Here is a 15,956-nt window from a genome sequence, read left to right as displayed (position 1 = left end):
AAAATGGGCACCTAGTTCAGCAGTACTCTGAATGCACAATGTCACGTCCCACCCTGAAAGTTTTACTCAATTGCATATGAAACCAAAAAACTGGAAAAAGCTGTGAAAAAGTGGCTGTAATTATGTTGTAAGCATGTTATCTATAATGAGGATTTCCTCTGAGTACCAACTGGAAATTATAGTGTAACACATACTGCAATGTGAATAACCCATGCATTAAAGGCATGGAGGTTAGTAAGTTTTGAATTTGAACATTTAATTTACTCAACAATGAGAAGTAAGAGGAGGTGACTAAAACATATTTCCCAACTTCCTGTTATGCACAAGAAAGTTTCTTAGACCCTCATTAAACACACCCGCTTTAAACACAACAAAATTCTTAGTGTATTAAGGTGATATGCCAGTTGCCAGTTGTACACATCCAGCTGACATGTCGCAACATTAGCATTTGTTTGAAGCTGTCTTTGTGTCAATATGAAGAATCCATGACAATTTCTTTTAGCTTTTGGTTTCCACCAACTCCTTTTAGAAAAATCTGGCTCTTTAGCTGCTAAATGCCGCACAATGTTTACAAGTGAGTGTTTGCTGTCTGGTGCTGAGGAGGTAGTGATAACATTGCTGATGTAAACTGTGAGACTGAACCAAAACAGTAAAAATTAAGGTCAGAAAACCAAAACAAAGAGCCGAAAGACACTAAAATGCTCCACAGAGCTGAGGGGCACTGCCGAGCCAGATGATAATTCCCTGTGGGTACAACACTACTTGCAGCCTTCTTCACAAACAAGTAGTTCATTTGATTCATTTTGTAACATAACAATATTGATTATAGCCCCTTTAAAAATAAAATCTGATATATTCTTTCTTCCCTGGTGACTTTTGAAGTTAACTAGATAGTGTCACAACATTGTTCAGTAATCAGATGAAGTATGCAAATTTATTTTTTTCAAGCTGTTTTCACAAACTCTTTTTCCTTATTTTAAAGCCAAACAATCATGCAACAATAACGATCATGTTAACACTCCTGGCAGGAAACACCATGAACCTTTGGTGAAGTTTTAGTAAGTGACTGGACTCAAGGAGAATCAGTTCCAGTAATCACTAGAATAGAGACAAATGACCGGCTCCATTCTCCCTTTCATCAAACATTTGCACTTCCTTTGGCAAATTCCAAAACAGTGACTTGTCCAATAAAAAGATAAAACATTTTTTTCACTGAAACATGCTGTTGTGTAACACTGCATCCTGACCAGGAAAAAAAATATCTGACGCTCACTTTCCATATTGTCTCTATCATAGAATGTATTTCATATCATATGTCCAGTGCTGGATTGAGTCCTCCAGACACGTAAATGTCGACACATTGCAAATTATCGAACAATGGGATCATTAAAAGTCGTCTGCCAGTAAGTGAACAGAGTGCTTGAGGGTTTTTCTTCTGTAGTGATTTTAGCTGTTGGCTTAGTGTGATTTCTCAAATAAAAATGTTCATAAAACAAAGCGCCTCTTTTTGTTATTTACCCACCTTAATAAAATTGCATTTCCTTTTTAACCAGAATGCTTTATCACTTTTCAACCGAAATATAAAAGTAAGGTTTTGTTTGTGTAATTGCATTACCAAACACATACTTCATGCTAATATACTGCAAATTTCACAGTATTAGCTGCCACCTAGAGAGTATAGGTCAGTCTGACGTAAACAAGCTGAATCTGATGTAAGTCTGTATACAGGGTTGTCTGAATAGCAGGAACAGCAGAAGCTATGTTTTGGGGATTTTCTTCAGTTTCTTTCATTGCATAGCAACAATGTTTACTCAGGCCCCTCCACAAAGACTCCCAGAGGCCACTCCACACTGCTACAAGGAATCTGTATTCTTTTTGGCTGTGTACTTATATGGCTAACTTGTTGCAGATGTGTGATAAGAAATGCAATTTGGGTAGAAAAAATTACTTTTTTTTCACACATTCTTCTCTCTGGTGCTATACAATAAAATTAGCAATAAACTAACAAAAATGTAGCACCATCACATCTCATTTCTGGAATCAACGTCAGTGTCATTTTTATATCATTGATCATGAAATGACGAATTACATCATCACTCTGGACATGTTGTTCCAGTGTGTCAGTCAGGTGCAGAGCAGTGACAAGCACAATTAAAAAAAACAGACATAGTCCAAACAGGGTGTTTTTTCATTTTTGAAAACTCTCTGAGTCATGGTGATTTCGGTAAAAGCATCCTCAGATAATCAAAGAATGAGAGGGCCTTTTACGACTTTATTGGCAGAGTGGAAAAGCTTCATTTGACTTATTTCGAGAAGTCAGTCCACTGATCCTCAACTGCATGTCTTTACAGAACGTTTATTGGCACCACTCTCAGAACCCACAGTTCGGGATGTTCAATTTGTATGTGTCTCTTTTTGCTTGATTTAATTACACAAGCTAAATAATCACCTTTGGACAGTAATAAAGGCTTGTTTGTTCATTGCAGGATTAACAAACAGCAGATTTTTCTGATTTGTGAGCTGGTGGTACCACCAGCCATACCAGACATTCCAGCCACTTCCATTGACAAATCCTGCGTGTTTCAAGGTTTAAGCCCTCAGCATACAAACTTAGTCACTGCCAAGTCTGTTATGTAATTAAAGTCTGCTGTTCCTGAGACTTTTATAGTGGGTGTCCCTCTCAGCAGGACACAATACAAGGACAACAGCTGCCATATAAGGGCAAGGGGACTGTGTCATCTCAAAATTTCCCATAATCTCCCAGGCAGGAATGGTATGTACTTGGAAAAAATGACAATTTCCACTTTTCAGCTGTCTTTTATCTGTGCTGGCATGTGTGCCCGTCTGCTGTTTGTTCCCTTTGTATTCATTCTTTCACATTAGTTTCCTTAAGGAACAGTTATGTCTGTGCTCAGTAGTTTTTGTCTGTGAGACTGTGAGAGCTGCGGGCCTGTAATTTGTTTATGTAAAGAGGTTTTTTCCAATGCAGTCACAGCTGATGTAATGGGATTTTTGCTCACTGAATGCACAGTGATTGTTGTTACTCAAACAGAGTCATGTTCACTGTGGTAGCTAGAGATGTGCTACTGAGCCACCACGACATTTCATTGTATTGTCTAATGATGGTTAAGATTTCAGAATAATCTCTACCCAGTTGTGGGTAGAGTTTACTCAAAAATGATGCATCTGTAATCACAGTGTCACTTTATTTATGGTTGGCAAACAGTACAGGGGGGCCACAAAGTCAGGACTATTATCATTTGGACTCATCTTCAAAGATACCCACGCACACACCCCCAGACTCTCTGTGGTGAGGATTTGCCACTTTAGAGCCGTGAAATAAAACATCTGGAACATCGAAGTGGAATACACGATCAGATCTAAAAGCCATTTGATACTTTAATATCTGAAAGCTTACAGTGGAAGATGCTCTTTTCCCGGATTCAACAGGGAAAGAGATCTGTATCATATTTGTGGTAAATTTTGTGTGTGTTTGTGTTGTGTGTGTGTGCTCTCTGAGGTGTGCCAGAGTTCATGAATTTGATTGGGTTCAGCTGCTGTCAACAGTTCTTACCCTTCACTAGATTTCTTTCACACTATCCAACTAGAAACTGAGTTACTTCTGAGAAGCCTGGGGTAAACTGGGATCCTACATTACTCTTGTCACTGTAACTGTGTAGCTTTTTCACGTACTTGTACTTACAAATCTATATTTATGATTTCTTGCAATCAAGGACTTTTGAAAAGGAAAGACACTTGGGTTGTAGGAGTTTCATCCAGTCAGGAGGACAGAGATCTTTGACATGTCATATGCAGGAAAAGCACAGGTGCAATTAATAAAACTGACAGTGGCTGCATTCCATTTAGATGAGCCCTTTCCATGTTCCTGCTATTGTATGTGCAGCATCTCTAGAAGAGCTCACTGGGACACTTCATGCAACAAAGCCACCACTAATGTTTTAAAGTACAACTGTGCTTTTCCACCCATGACAAGTCAAACTGTCTGCTCTGTCTGGCTCTTCATTGAAAGTATTCTGTAAACAATTTTCCATCTAAGGTAATTCTGCCAGAAAGCCATCTATGAATGTCACAATTTGAAAGCACCACTAAAAGGAGCTGGACCTGAGACACAGCTTTGTCAAAGACAGCTTTGTTTAAACACTGACATATCCCTTCTGAAGCTGAGCTTATTGAGCTCATAGCTAATGTGTTAGCAGACAGTTGTCTTTCACACATCCAGCCTGTACTGAGCATTTGGAGGTATGTCTCAGGTGGCGTAATGAATGTATGTTTATATAAAGATATTGACCAGCTTAGTTTAAAATTGTAGAAAAAGTTGGAGAATATGTCAAAACGGAACATAGGGGGGTGGGGCGAAAAAACATTCTACAACATAAATAAAATAAAGAGGTTTTGAAGGCTACTTTGGCCACTTGTTTGAGCAGTATGTGTAGTATAGTAATGAATGTAAGCAATTAGTTTTTCTCTGCTTTCTCACTTTTACATGAGTAGTCTGTACTCTACTTCTGAAGCCTGAGTGCTGGGACTGTGAACCACTGATCCATTTTCATCTGGCAGAACATAAAATTGTTGTTAAAGCCAATATCCAGATACAACACAAGCTTGCACACACAGTTTATAAAAGAAAACAGGCACAGAAAGGGAAGACAGAGAAACAAATATTTAGGTCGCAGTCATTTAGCCACAAAGATGGCAAAAGGCTACATGCTAAGTTTCACGTTCCTGTTATCCCACACTAACTACTGAAAAACCCAAAATGAATACTTTTATGATGACTTTTTTTTCCATCGTATCTTGTTTATAAACCGAATGATTGCACTGCATCATGATCAGAATCCAATGCCAGAGGAAAAGGACGGTACAAACTGATATAGCAGATTTAAAATTGTTTGGTGAAGTGTTATGTTGGCCACTCTCCCTGCTGGAACCGGCTGTGTCTGTTCTTTGTCTGGGCGAGAGTTACTGCTCTGCCATTTCCCTCTCTCCTTCCCTCCTTCTCCCCGCTGAGGTAAAAATGAGTCACTGAGTCAGCAGCAGCTGGTCTCCGTCATTCCCAATATCGCCCAGGATTCCACAGGAGACCAGCTGCCGAATCGTTACTCTCTGACAACATCACTTCCCCTTTGCCCTTTTATAGACATATTCACCGCCGGTGTAAAGGCCTGTAATGATAAGATCTATGATGATTAGATTTTTGTTAATGTAAGACGATCTGTGATATACATGTTTTATTTAATGGCTTTTTGTTTAAACAAACCCTGTGTTTTCAACCTTGGAAAGCGTAAAATTCATTTTACTGCCTCCTCTCAAGAGTTCATTTCCCCAATAGAAGCCACTGAAGGTGTACATCATAGAGATCAGTGCTGTTTTTCTCTCGGAGGCCACCTACAGCAGCAGGAAACAGGCCCTGACAGCGGGGCAGGGGTTTACAATAACACTCATTCTTAAGAGGCAAAAGCCTTAGTGACTCTTTGAGGACCTCCATACATTATTTTTACAGAGATTTGGCTGCTCATTAGCTTCTATGTGTTATACTAAGAGTCCCTCCTATATTTCTTAAGTGACATAAAAAAGCCAGTGGAAACATGGGATGAACATATTCCCCCATCTACATGACTGAAATAACATTGCTATTTCACAATTAAAGACAGTCCATCCAAAAGTTGTCAAGAAATGTGACAAAGACAGGGCTTTAGTCTTATAAAAACTACAAATATCAGCCTGTCAGTAGTGCTAGAGGGGTGGAGCATCATCTATTTAATATCATGGCTATATGAACTGTTGAAATCACTTCTGACAAAGGTCTAGAGGGACCAAAATGTTGATGATGATAAATAAAGCGAGAGCAGTGTGTGGGATCAGGGAAAATCAGGGAATCACCAAACTGTGCAGACTGTTTGTCTGTAGACAGTTTCATGGTAATCCCTCCAATAGTTAATGAAATATTTCAGTGTGGACCAAAGTGGCGTGGTTTCCTAGGGATGTCCATCCCTAGAGCCATGCTGCTAGCATGGCTAAAAACATAACCGTCACAAGGCAGCTGTGTTACGTCTTGGAATGGAGGATATGAATCTGCGATTGGTCAACTTCGTTCTGGTGTTGGAACGATTTCTCAAATGAATTCTTCTTCTTTTTTTTCTGTTTTACTGCATAAAGCAAAAAATGAATCATGAAAACAAAACGGAGGTATCCGTCTTTGTCACAGCTGTTGAGTACGGATGAGTGGCTTCTATTATTGAATGTTTAAACCGAGGTGTTTAGTTTTCCCATTCCACTGGCTGAAAGGACAGTCAGGTCTCTGTCTTGCTCCATCTCATCTTCCTTCCCGTTTTCCTGTGAAGGGAGGTGTCGTGCCGTGTGCTGCTTATTTGAGGAGTCACTATGGAATCTGCTGTCCCTTCTATTTTGACCATGCAGCCATGATGGTAGGGATGAGAGCTGGATCTGTCACTGCCCACTGACAGCTCACTGTCAGACAGCCCGTTGTGCTCGATGTTTATCCACGGGGCTTTGTGGAAAATACAGCCGGAGTTCTCGGAGACATCATTTCACCTGTTTTGTTTTCCAGGTGGAGTACTGTTGGCCCTACCCAAAGCCCCTTCTCCACCTCTTCTTGTGCAGTTTATCGCTCCCCCTCATCTGTCCTCAGTTTATTAAGAAAAAGCAAAGCCAGTGGAAAGAACCAAATGTGTTTTACCACAAGGGAGATAAAATCGCTAGATTACGTATTAATTGTTGCTTGGAGCCTCTTGTTCAACCTTCTAGCTTCGTTGACTTTGGCAGGATTAAGACGTTTTAGCATTAGAGCACAGGGCCCTATTGTTTTTCAGCTCAACAGTGGCTGATGTTGCCTGAAGCAGAGGCACTCATTGATCCAAAACATTAACTTTGAGGATGACTGGGCACAGTTTTGTTCAACAGATCATTCCTGTCCTCAGGGGACATAGTCTTTAATAACTGAAAGCGCTGCAGAATTAACCATAACAAATAATTAAAATCATTAATTCGAGTACAAGCACGTTGCAAGCCATGTTCTTCACAGTATAATGCAAATTATTGTAGTGAATGTAATTGAAGTTATAATCCTTAAATTTCAAACTTTGTATTTGATAGTATTTATGGCCTGCCTTTTTTTTCCCACAATAGCCAACCAATGTTTTTTCCATTCTGTAGTATTCAATTTTACTGAGTCTGCACTGAATTCAAATTGCCACCTACACATAAGAGATTGACAGGAAACAATGTGTGCATATAATCCAGCATCCTGCTTGGAACTTCATCTCATCAGTAACAGCCTCACTGCTCACTCTTCACTCCCCTAACACCAGATCAGAGCTGTATTAAGTTACCGCTAAAGCAAACTGAGCAGTTCCTACCGCTGCTAGGGAATCTATTGTGAAGCAGCCAGTACACAGTATTTGTCGCGGACTACTGCGATTATTCATCCAAACTGTGTCAACAAAATAGTGACAACCATCATTTTCAGCATTTGTTTGGCGGTGGATCAGTTTTAAGTGCAACAGGGAGTAATGGAACAAGAAGGACCAGCCACAGTAAGCTGTTACCGTGTGTTCAGACAGAATGCAACAGTGTGTTTTTCTTTTTTTTTTTGGCCCTTTAGCATAGCACTCAAATTTGTGTGAATTACACAGGAGTCTCTCTCTGAGCACATTAGATAAAGAGCTGCATTTGACAGGCTGTGTACCTCCAGCTTCTCAGCAAGATATCCAGCTCTGTTTACCGTGCCCTGCTGTTGTGTGGACCACTATGCTGCCATATGCAACAATTAGAGAGTCCAGAAAGTTCCTCTTGTGTAAAAGCATCACATTACAGTACAAAAAAGTACATTAAAGCTCCCCATTGGTATTCACCACTCCACAATTCCAGGTGGTGTGCTGTACTTAATGGTGCCACCAGCTACAGTGCTAATGTTGCTAGCAGGAGATCATCATGTTCCAGAGACTTGAAACGTGTTTTTGTGCCTGCGACATACCTGCTTGTTGATATTTCACTTGGTGAATATCCTCTTTGTCTGGTCTGCACATTTCAGAAACATGCAGTTTTCCATCTATAGTTCACTCCAAACAGTGGTCACTGAGACCAGGTAAACTGTGCTGAGGGTTAAAACCAGGGACAACAATGTTCTTGATGTGAGCATGGATTTGATAAAGATGTCTGGGTGAACTTCAGGTGAAACTCCACAGCTTTGCCATGCTCTGAGTGAATGCTGATTGTTCTCATTTGCAAGTGCTCACCCATTAACACAAATTATCACTCGAGTGTAATATATGACTCCGGATGGTCAATTGTGTTGAGCTCTCCATTAACAACAGTTACTGATAATCAAGATGTTATTGTTGGATGTTGGCTAGCGTTACACAGAATGACCTGATCTGGGCTATTACCGATGTTTAAGGGGACTTTTCTGGCTCTTGTGGGATATAAAGACTGGACACCCCTCCCTGTGTGTGAGCTGCTCTGTGGTGTTTGGCTCCCGGGCCTACATGACACCATGCCTCTGTATACTGGCCAGACGAACTTTCCCTCTCATTTAACTTCGGTGACTGCTTTTATTATATTCTTAAATTCTGCTGCACAGCTCTGATGAGAAAGTGAAGAAATTAGTTCAAGGCTCACGAGGAGAGGAAAAGGAAAGCTCTTTTACAGCATACTTGGGAGAAAACGTGTCTCACTGGAAACTCTCAGTGCAAACTTTCGGTCTCTGCGTTCTGAGGTCATTTTCTTTCAACTTCACCTCACCCTGGGTCTGCTCTGTCCAGGGATTCGCTCCACACTTAAATATGCTGCAGTGGCACATCCAAAGAGATCATTGATTAAAAGAACCGACAAAGGCTGAGCTGTGGAGCCGATGTTGCATAATCACTGTCAGTTAGCGCTCAATCCAGATTGAGACGAGCACACATAAGACCTCAGGGCAGCAGAACAAGCCTCAACATCTGCAGCTCTCCTCCTCTCTTCCCATCTTCTTAGAAAATATGGCTATCGGAAACCCCATGGCTGAAAACACCTTCGCCCCATCATCTGGACCTCTTTAACACCCTGCATAGGACCCGCCTGCTTGGGCTCAGTGTTTGTGTGATACTTCAGCGGGACCTGGCAGCTCGTGTTTTTTTTTTTGTTTTTTTTCATCACTGTTGGACCAATTTGAAGGAATTTCACTGAGTCTTTTTTTTTTTTTTTTGTCTGCCACCTCATGAAGGAGTCAATTCTTCACTTTCCAAAGGCAACAATCTGCACGTGTTGATTCTCGTCAGAGCTGACAGTGTTCTGCCTGTATCACAGTGATTTAAGACCTCACTTTGATCAATATTGATGAAGAGTATATGGTACCAATAAAGGGCAACCAATCATTCTATTTGGAGAAATGCAAGTGACTTTCACAGACATCTGTTTGTCATTTTTGCATGTGTGTGCCTTGGAGTGTATGTCCACAGGCTGTTGCTATGTAGAAAGGCTGTATATGATCCCTCAGCTGACCATTGAGGGAGCGCATCCAAACTGGCAGCAGGTCAAATGGCAAGTCCAAATCCACAGAGGACAGTGGGAGTGAGTGGTAGGACATGAAGAGGCAGGGAAGAGGGCTTTGAGTCACGCAGCGCAGAGTGAATCACGCCTCTCTGCAGGGCCGGGTGACTGACCGACTGGTGTTTGGATCCGTCGCAGTCGTGGAAAAGTTGGAATCTAAGCCATGGTTGGAAAGACACTCCACATGTGTGCACTTGACAGGAGTGTGTGCTGATGAGCCCACACACTTGTTAAGTCAAAAGTCACATAGGCAAATTTGTACAGATATATGCAGACACACGCACATCAGAAAGGTCATTTTCTGATTGATGAGTTGTTTGAAATGTGGCTTTGGTTATATAATGTCTATTTATAATTTGTATTTCTTTAATTTCATACACTTCTATGAACCTCATTTGGACCTTAAGAAAAGTGTATTCATGGAAGGGAAAAGAACAAAATTGAGCTCACTCGATGATAGTTTACATACCACAGAGGAGATTATGTGGACATGCGGAGCAAAGACAGGAAGAACTAAACACAAGTGGAACATCTCACCTCTACGCTAACCCCATAGCTGACCCCATGCCAGTTTCCAGCTGGTACAAAAAACTAAAACTGGAAAGAGAGAGAAAAGGAGAGGACTGTGTAAGGTGAAAAAGATGAGTAGCTGACATTTTATTTCTCCCATCACTTCCTTAAGGCTGGGGAAAGTCAGCTCTTCAGGATGTATTGTGTGCTGCAGTTTAGCTTTGTAATTCTGTCTGAAGCAGTTTTCGCTTCGTGCTCGTCTTCATGTCAGATCCATCATGTGCATCCCACATGATATATCTTTGTTGCTTAAAGGCAGCTGCAGAATCAACCTGTGTCTTTCCTCGCAATAACCAGATGCCCAGAAGTGAAGACAGACATCATATTATTAAATTTCTCATATAAAGGCATTCTTAAAAAGCGGGGGTCATACTGGTGCAGACCGCTGGGTCTGGGACAAACGCTCATTGACCTTTGAGATAAAGTGAAACAGATTTCCAAAAGCATAGGGAAACAGTTTCATCACAATAACCTTTGTGATTTTCTTTTGAAGGCGATTGCACTAACCACAGCAGGAAGGATAGCCAGCATCCCTCTCCAAAACTATTTAATCTTTTTCGCTTATAGGCTGGAATGTGAACGATAGCCATGGGTATGCAGACTGGGAAGTCTTAAATCACCAACAGAAGTTTGCTTCCATTCTGCAGACTCATGCTTCCTCTCTCTGTCCCATTTGTCCTACCTCTTTCTCCCATCATGCCTTAGGTTTATATTCTCTGTTATGCAGAAAGGAGCCATGATGTCACTAGCCGTAAAGCTGCTCTAATGAATATTTTTATCAGTTCATTGACAATGAATCAAATCACTATATAGAATGTAGAAGGGATCAATCATAGTGATCAACGCAAATTTTTTTAGTGTCTTTCAGCTTATTGTTTTGGTTTCATCAGCATTGGCTCCAGACACAAGGCAGCAGTTTTTAAGCAAAAGCAAAATTGCCTGACAAACTTTAAATGTGACACATAAGAGTCACTTATTACAGGTTTAACTGTTTTATTGCTTCCCGCAGTATGTCTGCAGGAAGAGTTCATAATTTGCATCAGTTAATTGTTTTTGCAAATGTTTTCACCACTTGCCTGAAAATCACAGGTAATTATCACAAATTTAAGCTGTTTTGTTTATATCAAAATCTCTTCAAATTTCAGCATTTGTGTTGTGTATAATTTTATGATTTTGGGACAGCGCATTCTTTTGTGTATTTTGATCATTCATCCACGAGCTCTACTGTATGTGGAAGGCTAAAAAAGAAAAATGTTTGAAAATATTTGGTTTCGTAATTCAGTGAGCCTGTCTATAGAGCACAGAGTGCAGATGATGAGGATCTTCTTTGCTTTTGAAATTTGGATCCTCTTCTTTGCTGTTGCCTGGTCCGCGTTAGAGAGATCAAAACGTAGCAGCTGACCAAGTCTCTATCAGATAAAGAGGCTCAAAGACCTGAGGACATTTCACGCACATGTGGTCTCCTCTGCAGGGTTAAACCCTGGGGAATGAAGGGGCTGAAGATAAGAATCACAGAGAGAATCACGGATCAGAACCTGTGAAGTACAGTGCCTATTACTGAACTATTCCAAGTATTCTTTGGAAATGATAAGTCCCTCCCAAAATATCAGTTCAAAGTGTCACTCCTTCATTGCAACAGAGTCATATTTTAATTAATTTGACATTACTTGACCAAAACGTCCAGAAGTTGCTTCTTTGTAACGGGACTACCTTCTCCACTACTGTTTTTTCTATTTACTGCCGGCCAGCACGTGTTAAACACATGTAAATAGCTTATGGGTTTTGGAGAATATTTCAAATCAGCAAAATTTCCTCCAAAATATGTTCAATTATATTTAGGATGCAATTCAAACTCACCACTACCTTACAAAAATACAAACCTACTTTTAAGTCTGAGCTGGTCTCTGTCCACATGCTAATGTTTAATTGAAATGACATTTGAGCACATGGTACAACACGTTTGAGGTAGCAGGAAAAACACAGCTGGCTGCCATGGGACTGTATATCCTATATTCCTGTTGGTTTAGGTTTGGTTGGAGAACAAATATTGAAGTCAGATTTAAAAATGAATCTTGTGCGCCTCTTTTCTCTGGAGCTTACATAAAGAGATGGTGACCGCAACATCCCTCCCTCTCTCTCTGCAGCTGTAGGACTCTCTCTCCGTCTCAGCCACAGAACACTAGCCTCACTAGACATCTCGTATGACTCCTGTCAGCATGGTCATTAAGTCTTTCAGTCTGGGTCTGTTTAAACAAGCTCCACTGGCGGCCAGTGGCCACACAAAACCAATTCCCAGCCACGGGATGATTTGCTTCTCTCTGCCCAAACTCATGCCTTGGTCCATTTAATGGATGGTCAAACATACTTATTGTAAGGTAGAACAAACACTTCATGTCATGTTTTTGTTAGCTTCCTTGGCTGCTTGCAGTGGCACAAAAACTGCATCCACCTGTTGCTGTTATCATCTAAGAAGAATGTAAGATGCTGTCAATGTGTGGCTTCACTTCGCTTTTGTGGATTCACCCAGAAAATTCAAATCCTCTCAGCTCTGTGAGAGGATACTCAGTGATTTGAGCGAAATGCTAACATCAGTTAGCAGGTACATTTACGATGTTCCCCATCTTAGTTACAAATGTTAGCATATCGACATGCTAATTAACGAAATTAAGTACAGCTAAGGCTGATGGGAATGTCATTAGTGGTAGAGGTGTTTTGCCACAAACCAATACTGGACAAGCCTGATGATAAGAGAAAGGATGTTAAGAGATTACAATTCATCCTAAAAGGGGCATTAATGTCTGTATAAATCTTAATGGCAACCCATCCAGTAGTTGTTTAAACATTTCACTCAAACCCACAAATGTCAGGCACATTCTGTTGCTAGATGAAAAGTCAGGGGATCACCAGAGCCAATAGGCTTCATCTTCTGGGGACCATGAAAGTCTGTCCAAAAGTTTATGGTTGTTGAGATATTTGTATCTCGACCAATTGGTCCAATATTTCAATCCGGTGTCATGCATGGCTAAAAACACTTTATCAACAAATTGTTGCGTATTGCCAAACTGAACAGTGAAATAGAGCTGGCTATTTTTGCACAAAAGAAGAGTGCAATTTCCTGTTCCTTGGTTACATTTTAACTCAGCCATGGCAAGTGTCACCAAGTTTAATTCCTGAATCTTAGCCAGCTTGATCCAGATGTTCTAGATACAGAGGCGTAAGGCATCCTCACGGGTCTAGACAGGGGACATACCTGTCTGTCTGAGTCCAATTGTCGCATGTCATCCGGCCAAGGACATCAATGTTCGCTAATGACAAATTCATCTGCTATTGCTGGTCAGAGATTCTCTGAATACTTTGTATTCCATAATGGGAGACATCTGTGTTTTTGTAGTAAGCCAGTCAGTCCATCCCCATCCAATAAGCTGGTGAGGAGGAAAAGATTTTTATTTTCGAGGTACACTGGAGATCTACACAACCCATTCATTTGGATCTCTGAGCTCTCCATAAACACTGAAAACCATCTTGCTGTCAATAAGGCAGTCTTGTATGATCACACACACAAAAACAACACTGGATACTGTCTCCTCAAGATGATTACCTTTACAGACTGAAATGTGGATTTAAGGACACAGACTGTGCTGCCCTTCATCTGTTTCTATTTTACCCTTTGCTTGGTTACAAGCACTCCTCTTTCCACACACTCATACTCACGTTCCTGACCCCTTTTCGGCCAACGTGTCAGCCAAAACCAGGGGCCACACAGGGCACTCCAGAGTGTTTGAGGCCATCTGAATGTTAACATGCTGTCCTCCAGACCAGGCAAGGTCCCATGAACTTGAGGTGAGAAAATGCCAGACTTACCTCAGGTGGATAAGAAAAAAAGCAGTTTTGACTGCTTTCCTTGACATTGCCGTCTTTTTGCTGAGTGTTGAAAAATCTATAACTGCTAGCTACCCTGCTAGTACCATTGTGGATAGCACTGGATTCCCAAAGAAGGATCCTTCATCAAGTCCCCATGGGAAACAAGGTGTTGAAATGTCGTCTTATGACTAGAGTCAGGTTATGCCCTTGTCATAACATTCTTACAGAGCTAAATGATTTCCTTTGGGCACTGTTGGGATTGCTTACTGCTGGGTGATTGTCATGTCAAATAGTAGCAGCAGCCATGTGTTTAAAATGCTCAGAAGGGGTTGCGGTTTCCACCCCTCTGTTTGTTTCCCAATGTGGGGAGTGTGAAGTATGGCCTCTGCACGTGCCGCGGAGGTTGAGAAAAACTCAAAGAGTCCTCAGGCTCTTTTTGTGACAGTTTAAAGGGGTAGGAGTTGAGACTTCTGAGTGCAAAATCCATTATGACCATTAATCACCTCATTCCTATCTAAATGGTTTTTAAACCAGAGCTTTAAAGGAGTTCTTGTGTTACCATTCCTATAAAACTCTGGACATGTAAATCACCCACTGACCTTTCCTTTGCTAGAGCTCAGATCTCAAGTGCTGATAAAGTGATGGCTTTGTACCCAAAATGATAAAGGTAGGCTATTCACCTCAACACAGCCTGTGTTCTACAGCAATGCGGATCTGACAGTGGACAAGGATCAACAAGAACATTACATTGTTAGCAAAAGTTTCATCAATGAGAGGCCTGGTATTTGGAGCCAAGTGTGAGAACGTTAACAGCAACCAAAGTTAAAGGAGACAGACAGGCTGGCATAAACAACATTTAGGACACAGGGTAGCCTAGGCATAATGAGCCTGGCATTGTTCTCAACAGCATGCTGCAATCTGTGAGAGCATTTGGTCAGCAGTGCAAGCCTGTGAAAGAAGACAGTTCTGCAGCACAATTTGTCTAAACCAAGCAGCCATGACGGAGCCCAGAGAGCATGTGCAGTGGTTAAATGAGTTGGATCCTCATGTCTTGACTTCGAGGACAGGGGTAAATGTCTACAGCCTTGGTCTCTATGTCTTTCCATGACAGGTTAGGTGTGACCACAAAGCAGGTTGATGAAAAAGACAGAAAAAACAGATCCTTTTGGAACGCATGCCACAGTACATAGTCTTGCTCATTTCAGCATAGTGGGGCATTCTTCACAGTTAGTCACTGGCAAGAAGTCTGACATCATATTGTCAACAGATCAGGCTTAATGAATTTTGTTTCCCTTAACTATGCAGACGACTGAATGAGAATTTTTGGGGGGATTTAACAGACCCTAACATGGCCTTCTTGAACCGAGTGACATTGCACAGCTCTGCCTGCCAACAGCAGCCGATGTCGTAGCATAACCCTGTTCTTATACAGCGCTCAAGGCCCCTCAAGTGTTGAGGCTCAAAGTTAATGAGTTGAATCTCTGCCCCCTGGCACAAGGCTAGCACTTCCTGCAGACTGAGAGGAGGTCAGGTTGGCCTGCTGTACCCTTCAAGAGCAATCTCATCTGTACACAGAACAACGTGACTCCTGTATTCTGAAGTTCTTCTGCTCAGTGTGGAAGATCAATTACTTAAAGAGAGGACTGGAGGAGACAAAAAAATAGGGGCCCAACCCTTTCACTGTTAAATTGCAGGATGATGCTCAATACTAACTAGAATTTTGCTTAGATAAATAGGAGTACTTAACATAATGTCTTCCTGATAAATTGCAGCATTACTAATCTAGATGGATGATTGCAGAAGCAGTGCCACTGATGCTTGCAAGCTCCATTTTTGCATTGCCTATTTATGTGCTTGTGGTCAGAACTGCATGGAAATTTTCCATCTGTAAATAATCTTACGAAGTACATTATATTTAGGGGGTGAAGGTTGAGTCATACCACTACACAGACTGATCC

This window comes from Trachinotus anak, unplaced genomic scaffold (assembly GCF_046630095.1).
Source record: "Trachinotus anak isolate AG129_WGS33_773 ecotype Australia unplaced genomic scaffold, CSIRO_AGI_Tana_v1 ptg000015l, whole genome shotgun sequence".
NCBI classification, from domain to species: Eukaryota; Metazoa; Chordata; class Actinopteri; order Carangiformes; family Carangidae; genus Trachinotus; species Trachinotus anak.
The sequence above is the reverse complement of the archived record's forward strand: the minus strand, read 5'-3'. Positions refer to the sequence as shown.